Source organism: Piliocolobus tephrosceles, chromosome 19 (genome assembly GCF_002776525.5).
Source record: "Piliocolobus tephrosceles isolate RC106 chromosome 19, ASM277652v3, whole genome shotgun sequence".
NCBI classification, from domain to species: domain Eukaryota; kingdom Metazoa; phylum Chordata; class Mammalia; order Primates; family Cercopithecidae; genus Piliocolobus; species Piliocolobus tephrosceles.
The window spans coordinates 41,566,626-41,577,081 of record NC_045452.1 but is presented as its reverse complement, the minus strand read 5'-3'; the positions used below and the strand labels follow the sequence as shown (position 1 = coordinate 41,577,081).

The following is a 10,456-nucleotide window of genomic DNA, read 5'->3' as shown; positions in this document are numbered from 1 at the left end:
CTTGCTCATTGTTTGGGCCGCATCGGTGCGGCCTGTTGTCGTTCTTGTTCATTGTTTGGGCCGCATCGGTGTGGCCTATTGTCGTTCTTGTTTTGCTCACAGGGAAAGAGAAATTTAGGGTATGAAAATTAGGCCCAAGCTGGCCAGAAGCCCATCGGAGCCTCGAATCCTTGTCTTCTCACTCTGGTGGCATTACCTTTCCACTCTCCAGGCCACTTCCTTTTAGTCTTTTGGTCACGTAGCTGCTTTCATCAGTCCCTGAGGAAATGTGGGATCCATCCGGAAGCACACAGAAGATGTCTGCAGACGCCAGGCTTCACCCAGTGCATTCACCGGGAAGAAAGAACACAGGGTGGGAGTTCGCCACCAGCTCTTGCATTGCCTGCGTTTCTCAGGGCCTTTGTTTCCTTGTGTGGGGCTAACAGTAATGCCTACCTCTGAGGTCTGTGGAAGGGTTACATTTGACGAAATATGATCAAGTCCCTAGCAAAGCCTAAGGCACAGAGTCTGCCATTTGTAGAGCCTCGTTGTCACCACGGCTGATACAGGCATCCTCTGGTCTCCTAGGATTAGGCCAGGTTTCCTTATCTCCGCAAGAAGTCTTCTGGTGCATGGGCCTAGCTGTCAAAACAGATGGTTTTGCTGTTTTCTTTATTCATGCAAATTATTAAAAATAAATGATTCTAGCAGTGACCACATGGCAGCATGGCAGCTCTGCTGTTCTGCCAAGGTCTGGGTGTCCCCAGCTGTCCTTGCCTCATGACATCTCCTCCCCTCCGGCCCCCGTCCCATTACCCTTTGATACCCATCGCATTTTCTCACATTTACCATAGCACAACTCACATTTTCGCTATTATTTTACACCATTCCTATTAGTTTTATTCCTGTGGTCCTACATTTGTATTTAAATTTTTTTCTGATTATTGGACACCATATTGCCCAAAGCCCTGCCCTCTGGCTTTCATGAGTAACAGTGAAACCAGAGAGAAAAACTTGAGAAAACTGAAAAAATTCTTCCCTTCGAACCACACTTTTAGGGAAAAAAGACAAAGCATACAAACAAAAAAAGCTCATAAAAATTAAGAGACATTGTTAGTTTATTTGAAGACTTTGAAGGCCTGTCTACACACCACCTCCACCTCACTGTCACCAGGAACTGTGACTGATGCCATTGAAACAGGTCCAGGACTTTGCATGCAGGTGTATTTGGGTTCGTGGGGTCCAAAACGTATGACTCTGGGGGTCCACTTTAATTTAATAATATGAAATTTTGAATATGGAGTTAGTTATAAAAGTGATTATTTATTTAGAAGAGAAACCAATCACTATCAATTATAAATTTAATAACACACATGTAAAAGGATCCAGAAAAGTAACCTAGTATTTTATTCATATTAACTAACTATGTATTTTGGGGGGGGGGGCACCTATTCTTTGCTCTCCTCTTCATTTGACAAAATTTTTAAAATTTTCTAAAACAGAGAATGGATTGGTAATCTGGTCTTTCCTCTGGCATCTGGGATCAACATTTATTTATTATTGACAGGTGAGACATTATTTATTTATTTATTTTAGCCTCACAGCTCATTATTGGTAATGATGTCATGCAAAGTTTTAGAACTGTTGTTAAAATTGGGAAGACCTCTGTCAAGTTTCTTTCACACATGGGCTTTAAGAGTTCAAGGCATTTCAGTTGTCTTGACTATGCTTAAGTAGTCTTTGAACCGACATTTCCTCATTATCCAGATGGTCATGAATGCCCATATTATGAGTTTTCCATAATCAGTGTCAGTATTCAGTGCCACAAAAGCAAGAAATTGGAATCTTATTTCAATGTGTTCCCATGATGCACTTTTTTTTTTTTTTTTTTTTCAGACAGGGTCTTGTGCTGTTGCCCAGGCTGGAGTACAGGGGTGTGAACGTGGCTCACTGTAGCTTCAACTACCCAGGGTCAAACAATCCTTCCACCTCAGCCTCCCATGTAGCTGGGACTACAGGTGAGTACCACCATACCCAGCTGCTTTTTTGATTTTTTGTAGAGACAGGGGTCTCACTATGTTGGTCAGGCTGGTCTCAAACTCCTGGGCTCAGCAATCCTCTTGCCTTAGCCTCCTAAAGTGCTGGGATTACAGGAGTGAGCCACTGTGCCTAGCCCACTTCTTATTATTAACTGGATATCAAATCATTCAGGAAACTATTTATTATTTCTATTAGAAATTTATCTTCCTGTGGCCGGGTGCGGTGGCTCAAGCCTGTAATCCCAGCACTTTGGGAGGCCGAGACGGGCGGATCACGAGGTCAGGAGATCGAGACCATCCTGGCTAATACGGTGAAATCCCGTCTCTACTAAAAAAAATACAAAAAACTAGCCGGGCGACGAGGCGGGCGCCTGTAGTCCCAGCTACTTGGGAGGCTGAGACAGGAGAATGGCGTGAACCCGGGAGGCGGAGCTTGCAGAGAGCTGAGATCCGGCCACTGCACTCCAGCCTGGGCGGCAGAGCAAGACTCCATCTCAAAAAAAAAAAAAAAAAAAAAAGAAATTTATCTTCCTGTTAATGATTTACTGATTTTAGTGTAAACTTTTTTGTTATTAAAGTTCCTTTTTCAACATAGAAATAATTTCTGTTGTTTAATTATTCATCATTATAGCTTTTAAAATACTCTTATTTTCTTTTAGCCTTTTTGACAAATTTTAAACTTTCAAAAAAGGTACTTTTTATGCACGTCTACATAAAGAGTCTGTAATTTCTCCCTTGTTTTATTGAAACATTCCAAAACATCTTTTCAAATCACAGTTAAATTAACATATTCAAGCTTCATCGACATTTCTAGTATGTTTTTTGGCATTCCTGTTGTGTTTGGGTTTCTCTCTCACTCTGTCATTTAGGCTGGAGTGCAGTGGTGCAATCATAATTTACTGTAGCTTTGAACTCCTGGGCTCAAGTGATTGCCTTTCCTCAGCCTCCTGAGTAGGTGAGACCACAGGCATGTGCCACTCTACCTGGCTATTTATTTATTTATTTATTTTGTAGAAATAGGCTCTTGCTATGTTGCCCAGGCTGGTCTTGAACGTTTGGCTTCAAGTGGTCTTCCTACCTTGGCCCCCCAAAATGTTGAGAGTACAGACATGCATCACCACACCTGGCCCTCTCTTGAATCTGTAAAAACATATACTAGAATCCTCATAATACTATTATAACCATGTTTCAAAGGTTGGAGAGGTTTATAAGGACATCTCTATAATTAGACCCATCAAAGAAAAATCCAGTTGATATGTGTGCTTAAAATACTCCATCAATTAACCTGAACTGCCCCCCGTTCACCTCCCCACATATAACTATTGCGGAATATCAGGGTAGTTAAAACTTTTGGTCTTGTGTAGGCAGATTTTTTTCCCATGAGTTAAAGAAATGAGATGCTCAATGCCCATATATTGTGATATTTGTGTTGCCAAGCTGGGTGAATTGGAAGAGTGTGTAGGAAGAGTATTCCTAGAGATCATTTCTACACTAGACTAGCTAGTGATAAGTTTATGTGGAAGTAATTGTGAAGCACATACATTTATCTTGTTAAACCCAAACTAAACCCCATCCCTGAGCCGGATCATAAAAATCACTGCAGCCACTCCAGTTCCACCAGTCATGAGGGGAAGTGTGATAGAGGGAAATTGAAGTGGATGGAGACAGTGGTCTAATTCTGGAATCTGTGTATTGATGTCATTCATCAGTTTTGGAAAAAAAAATTCAGCTAGCATCACTGCAAATGTTTATTCTGACCTATTTTGTCTCTCTTCTTCTCTGGGACTTCAATTACATGTGTATTAAACCATTTGGTATTACCTTACATTTCTCTCACGCTCTGCTTTTTAAAAAATACTTTTTTCTTTCTATGCTTCAATTTAGAGAATTTCTACTGAGAATTTCAAGTTTACCAAAGCTTTATTTTGTTCATTCTGCTATTAAGCCCACCCACTGAATTCTCTACCTTGGTACTGTATTTTTTAGTTCTACAATTTCCATTTGGTTCTTTTTTGGGGTTTTCATTTCTTTGCTAAAGTTCTTTATATTTTCACCCATTTTGCCCATATTTCCCTCTAAAAATGTCAGCATCTATATTAATTAGTTTAAAATCTTTATTTGCTAATGCCAACTGTGGGTCATCTGTGGGCCTGTTTCTACTGACTGCTTTTTCTTTCTTTTGATTATGGGTCATACTTCCCAGTTTATATGCATGGCTTGTAGTTTTTTTTTTTTTTTTTTATGGACTCTTGCTGTCACCAGGCTGGAGTGCAGTGGCGCAATCTTGGCTGACTGCAACCTCTGCCTGCCAGGTTCAAATGAGTCTCCTGCCTCAGCCTTCCGAGTAGTTGGGACTACAGGTGCAGTCCACAATGCCCAGTTAATTTTTATATTTTTAGTAGAGATAGGGTTTCACCATACTGGCCAGGATGGTCTTGATCTCTTGACCTTGTGATCCGCCTCCCTTGGCCTCCCAAAGTGCTAGGATTACAGGCATGTGTGCGCCAGAGTGCCCAGCCAGCTTGTAGGTTTTTTTTTTTTTATTGAATGCTGTAGTTTATTTATAGCATAGCAGTGGAGACTAAAAGAAATACTTATTTTTTCTAGGAAGTGCTTGCCCTTTTGTGTGTCAGGTATCTTAGATTAGGATCTGAGCTCTTTAATCTAATAATTAGTTGAGCTGAATTAGAGTTGAGGTTGCCACTCTAGTTGATTTAGTTCACCTCTGGTTTCAAATAGCTTGAGTGTGAGATCATCCTCTCTCCAGCAAGGCTATGAAATCTAAGCACCATGACACCACAACATTTCTCTCTGCTTTTCTGTGTCATCTCCTGACTTCTTGGACACCATTTATTCAATAAATTTCTATGGGAGAGAATTGGAAGACAGACAGAGATGTCCAGTGCTGTATTTGGGATTCCTCCAGGTTCAAGTCTAACACCAGCTGTGAAATTTCCGGTTAGTTTCTCCTTATTCCCCCAAATTTTATTTGCCTGTAGCAAACTTGATTTTCTATCCATTTATGACCCCATGCTTGATAACTTACCACATGACTCAAAGGGACAGGTTTGCTTAACTGACATGGGCTCATCCTTCTCTGGAATTTAGTTTATTTGGCTTTCGAATCTATAGGTTTTAAATGATTTTAAAGAAAAAGACAATTTAATAGCTTACCAGTGCTTTATCCTTGCTCTACTGGAGTGGTCATCTTTTGTGATCTTTTACATCCTAACCAGAAGTTGAAACTCTTAACATCTTTTTAATTTTGTAAAATCTCCTTTTTTTTTTTCATTTTTCCATTTTCCATTCTTTTAAGGCATTACTTGTTTTGTTTATTGGCTCTGATGTCCCTTCTAATTTAGTTTTTATTTCTGAAAAATTTCCTTTGTACTTCTAATTTTGTTTCGTGTTCTATCATCTTCATCTGTCTTTCAAATCTTGTATTTCTAAATGTTTCTGGTTATGATTTAAATGATACTTTAATGATTTCTATCATTTTCCTAATTCTTTTTACCTCATTTCAAATATTAGGTTACATTTGCATCTTCATTGTATGTATACCTGTCTGTTATATTTTCATTGTAGGACCAATATTATTGTTGTTATTAATATGTTATTATTCTGCTTTCTCTTATAACTACTATATTAGATTTGGCTATCATCCATTTTATTGCTTTTATAAAGTGAAACAAGTTTTTCTTTGTTCATAGGATGAGGTATAGGTCAAGATAAGTTTTCAGACTTCATGGGTCTACATTCCTTCTTCTGTTGTTTTTGTAAAATGATTTCAAAAATACTGCCTTGTGTTTTCTGAGATCTGACATTCTGCTCCCATTCCCCATTTTCTTCTCAGTCATTTCTCTTATCTGAACATTTTCTTTGCTAGCTTTGAAGACTTACAGGCTGCTTCACTGTGGTCAGAATAGTATTGTGGTCTCCTTTACCCCCCCAGGAACTGAACCTGGTAGAGCCATCTCTCAGCCTGCCACTCTCGGATTGGAGCTCTATGCTTTCAGTGAACACAGGTCAGCAGTGTTGTGTTTTCCTGTCCTCTGGACTATTGGAATCCCAGTTGACTTCCCTGACTTGCCAGTTGTTTCCCCTTACCCAGATCCTCATACCACGTGGGTCCTGCAGCTGTTGGTGGTTTGTGCCACACACTCTTACTGTGAGATTCTTTGGGATCCCTGGTCATTGATTTTGTTGTAGAAGTACAAAGTCTTTGATTTTGATATGCTAGTTATTCAGTCTGTTTTTATAGGGAAATTTGAAGAGATTAAACTATTATACCCTATAATCTCCCCAGAATCCTTGTCATAATTATGTTCAAAAGACTATAAAAGAAAAAAAGAGTTGACTAATTATCCACCTCTGGTGCCAGTCAACTGAGATATTTCTGGAAAGGATGGTTCTCTCCCAGTTTGGTGGCTAGACAAGGTCATACACACCATCTATGGCTGTTTGCAAAGACCCCCAAAACCCTGATTTGGCTCCTTGACACCTTGAATTTTCTCTGTCAGGGGCCGAATTGTGTCCCCCAAAAGTCATCTGTTGAAGTTCTAACCCCCAGTACCTCAGAATGTGACTGGATTGGGAGATAGGGCTTTTAAGGAGGTGACTGAGGTTAAATGAAGTCACAGGGATGGGTTCTAATTTAAACTGACTGGCATCTTTGTAAAGAGAGGAGATTAGGACACAGACAGGCACAAAAGGAAGACCCTGTGTAGAAACAGGAGATGACGCCATCTGCAAGCCAAGGAGAGGGGCTTCAGAATGAAACCCCCACTACAGGCACCTTGATCTCGGACTTCCAGCCTCCAGAACTGTGAGAAAATAAATGTCTGGGCTGGGTGCAGTGGCTCATGCTTGTAATCCCAGCACTCTGGGAGGCCGAGGCAGGCAGATCATGAGGTCAAGAGATCAAGACCATCCTGGCTAACATGGTGAAACCCCGTTTCTACTAAAAATACAAAAATTAGCTAGATGCGGTGGTGCACGCTTGTAGTCCCAGCTACTAGGGAGGCTGAGGCAGGGGAATTGCTTGAACCCGGGAGGTGGGGCTTGCAGGGAACTGAGATCGCGCCACTGCACTCCAGCCTGGGTGACAGAGCGAGATTCCGTCTCAAAAAAAAAAAACAAAAAAACAAAAAAAACTAAACACATTTTGTGGAAAGAATAAGAAAGAATAAGGTAGAGTGATTTTTATTTTATTTGTTTCTGTTATTTTGGCACAGGCACGACCAAGACCAGGAAATGATTGGTCTTTTATCTGTTTTCTTATCTGTTTCTATTATGGCTGTACCTGAAACTGTTTAAATTATACAAAATATTTTCTCACTCTCTCTCTGCCCCTCTCTCAGAGTTTTACTCCAAAAGTGTTCTGGGGAGGGAGCGTGGTGGAAACCAGACTTTGTTGGCAGAAAGAGATGGTTCAAACCTTTTGTCTGCTGCTCGCTCACTGGACGTTGGGCGAGACATCTGACATGTTTGAGTCTCTGCTTCCTCATTTGTAACTGGGAAATGATGCCACTCCCAAAGGATAGACATGAGCGTTACATGAGATAAAGCTGTAATTTGCTTCCTGGCCCATAACAGACCCCAAATAAATGCCCTTTTCCATTTCATCTCTTCCTTCTCCCAACCCGTAGTTAGCCAGAAAAAAACCAATTATGAACGAAGAAAAGTCCAGTTCATTGAATCCCTGTTTACATTTATGTAAATTAGAAGCACGCTACTCACTGCACTTCCAAATCGGTGTCCTCAGCAGGAGTTCAAAGAGATGCTGCTCCCGGACTCAGGAAGTGCACCACTAGGCTGGTCCATGGACAGTCTTCTGAGCATGGGCCCCTCTCAGAAACAGAGGCTGTTTCAAGAATTCTATAGACACTGCATTTATTGGGCAACTGGCAAGCTGATGTCCCACCTAGTGGTCAGTGGGAGGTAGCCCATTTCAAGAAGAGATGAGAAGACATTGCGTAATATCTTCTGCTGGGCAGAGCCTGAAGAACTGTGAGCTCACCCCATTCTCTCCATTTACAGAGGCCTGGGCACGTACAGCACAAGCGTGAGGCATGACAGCTGCAGCATGCAACATCCCCTGGCAATGAGGGTGGGGCTGGTGAGCGTCACTCTCCTGGAGAGAGAAAGAAAGTCATGAGATTAAGAGGCATACCTTTGAATGGTTTCCCTAAAATATAAAATATTTCAAATACACAGAAAAGTTTATAACACACAACACATTCCCCACCCAACTCCCTTGAGTGCTAACATTTTATCACACTGGCTTTCTATTTTGTTAAGAAACAAAACAACACACGTGCTGTCAAAGCTCTTAGAATACCCTTCCACGACCCTTTCTCTTCCCTGTCTTTCACCCAGGGGTAACCATCAGCTCCAATTTTGTGTCTACCTTAAAATTACAAAATTCAGTTTTGTGGCATTCAAAAATTACGCTAACATCCCACGTGTGAATCCATCTTTTTGCATGTTTTCAAAATGTATTTTATTGATGACATGCTGTATGTATTTTTTCTATTACGAATAATGCAATGAACTTTCTTGTGCCATTTTCCCTATGGAACTTCTGCAGAAGTTTCTCTATTACTTTCTTACATGTGGAACTGCTGGATCAAAGAGCAAATGTTTTCTTTCCAGAGGTATTGTACCAAATTACCCTTCAAATCTCCAGGGATAAGAAGTCCTCGTGCTCTGTATCTGCACTTATGTTGAGATTGTTAGTCTTCTAAATATTTTCCATTTGATGGTTATGTAATGACATTTCATACTGCTTTCATTTGTAGTTTCTTATTTAGTAGCTATATTGAACATCTTTTTATGTTTCTTGGCTTTGTATTTTTTTTCTCTTATGAATGGTCTGTTGATATCTTTTGCTTTTTATTTTTGAAACAGGGTCTTGTTCTGTCGTTCAGGCTGGAGTGCAATGGTGGGATCACAGCTCACTGTAACCTCCGCCTCCCGGGTTCAAGCAATCCTGCCTCCTCAGCCTCCCGAGCAGCTGGGACTACAGGTGCATGCCACCATGGCTGGGTAATTTTTTTTTTTTTTGTAGAGACAGGATTTTGCCATGTTGCCCAGGCTGGTCCCGAACTCCTGAGCTCAAGTGATCCTTCCACTGTGGACCTCCCAAAGTGCTGGGATTACAGGCATGAGCCACCACGCCTGGCCCCTTTTACGTTTTAGTTGGATTTTTTTTTCCTTGTTGATTCTCAGGGTTTCCTTATGTATTCCTGATAGGAATCCCCATTTTCGGTTATATGCTTTGCAAATATCTTTTCCCATCTGTACCTTACCTTTTTTTTTTTTTTTAAGTAAGAAGTTTAAAATGGAGTTATATGCATTCATAAAAATGCACAAATCATAAATATAGAGCTCCATGAATTGTTACACCCGTATAACCACCCAGATTAAGAATTGGAATACAACTTGCCCTGCTTCCTGACCATTCTAGCATCCGCCACACTCCCAAGATAAGCACCATGCAGATTTCTGAGTAACTTTGTGTTGTTCTGAACTTTATACGATGAAGTTGCACACCATGTACTCTTTGGTTTCTGTTTTTGTTCACTTGATTGTAAAGTTGCAAGATTCATTTATAACATTGCATGCAGCAGTCATTGTTTATTTCCCATTTCTATTTAGTATTTCAATGTATGCGTCTACTACTTTCATATGAATCCATTTGATTGTTAAAAATGTTTGGGTAGGATGGACTCGGTGGCTTATGCCTGTAATCCCAGCACTTTGGGAGACAAAGGCGGGCAGATCACTTCTGGTCAGATGTTCGAGACCAGCCTGGCCAATATGGTGAAAGCCCATCTCTACTGAAAATACAAAAATTAGCTGGGCGTGTTGGTACATGCCTGTAATCCCAGCACTTTGGGAGGCTGAGGCAGGAGAATCGCTTGAACCCGGGAATTGGAGGTTGCAGTGAGCCAAGATCGCGCCATCACATTCCAGTGTGGGCGTCGCAGCAAGACCCCATCTCAACAACAAACAACAACAGCAGCAACAACAACAACAACAACAATAACAACAACAGGTGTCTGGGTAATTTCCATGTTTGAACAATTATGAATAAAGCTGCTGTGAACATTCTGGCACATGCCTTTTGGTGTGCACAGAGCAAAAGTGCAAGGTCATAGGGCACACGCATCCAGCTTTTGTAAAGTCTGCCTGTAATGATGCTGCGAGTGCTGAAGACCCTCCCATTTTCTACCTGTCAGGAGGTTAACTGCTGCTGGGAGCTGGCCAAACGCTATCCTCTTAGCCCGTTGACAGTCCTGATTTAATGACCAGGAGATGTGGGGAGAAAACAGCCCAGCCCCACAGATTAATGCTGGACATCTCTAAGGACCATCCCAGCTTCAGAACCTCCTGACGGACCACTGGGACCACCTGAAGTCTCCATTTCAAAGTTG

General features: G+C 41.2%; 1 protein-coding gene across 1 annotated transcript in view; it reads left to right on the top strand.

Annotated features, from left to right (window-relative positions):
• Positions 1-8,951, top strand: part of LOC111525899 — an 18,439-nt gene extending 9,488 nt beyond the window's left edge. The window contains exons 3-4 of the mRNA XM_031934572.1: positions 1,482-1,546; positions 7,667-8,951. The gene's annotated coding sequence lies outside the window, so the exon portion shown is untranslated. The remainder of the gene's footprint in view (positions 1-1,481; positions 1,547-7,666) is intronic.
• The last annotated feature ends 1,505 nt before the right edge of the window (positions 8,952-10,456 follow it).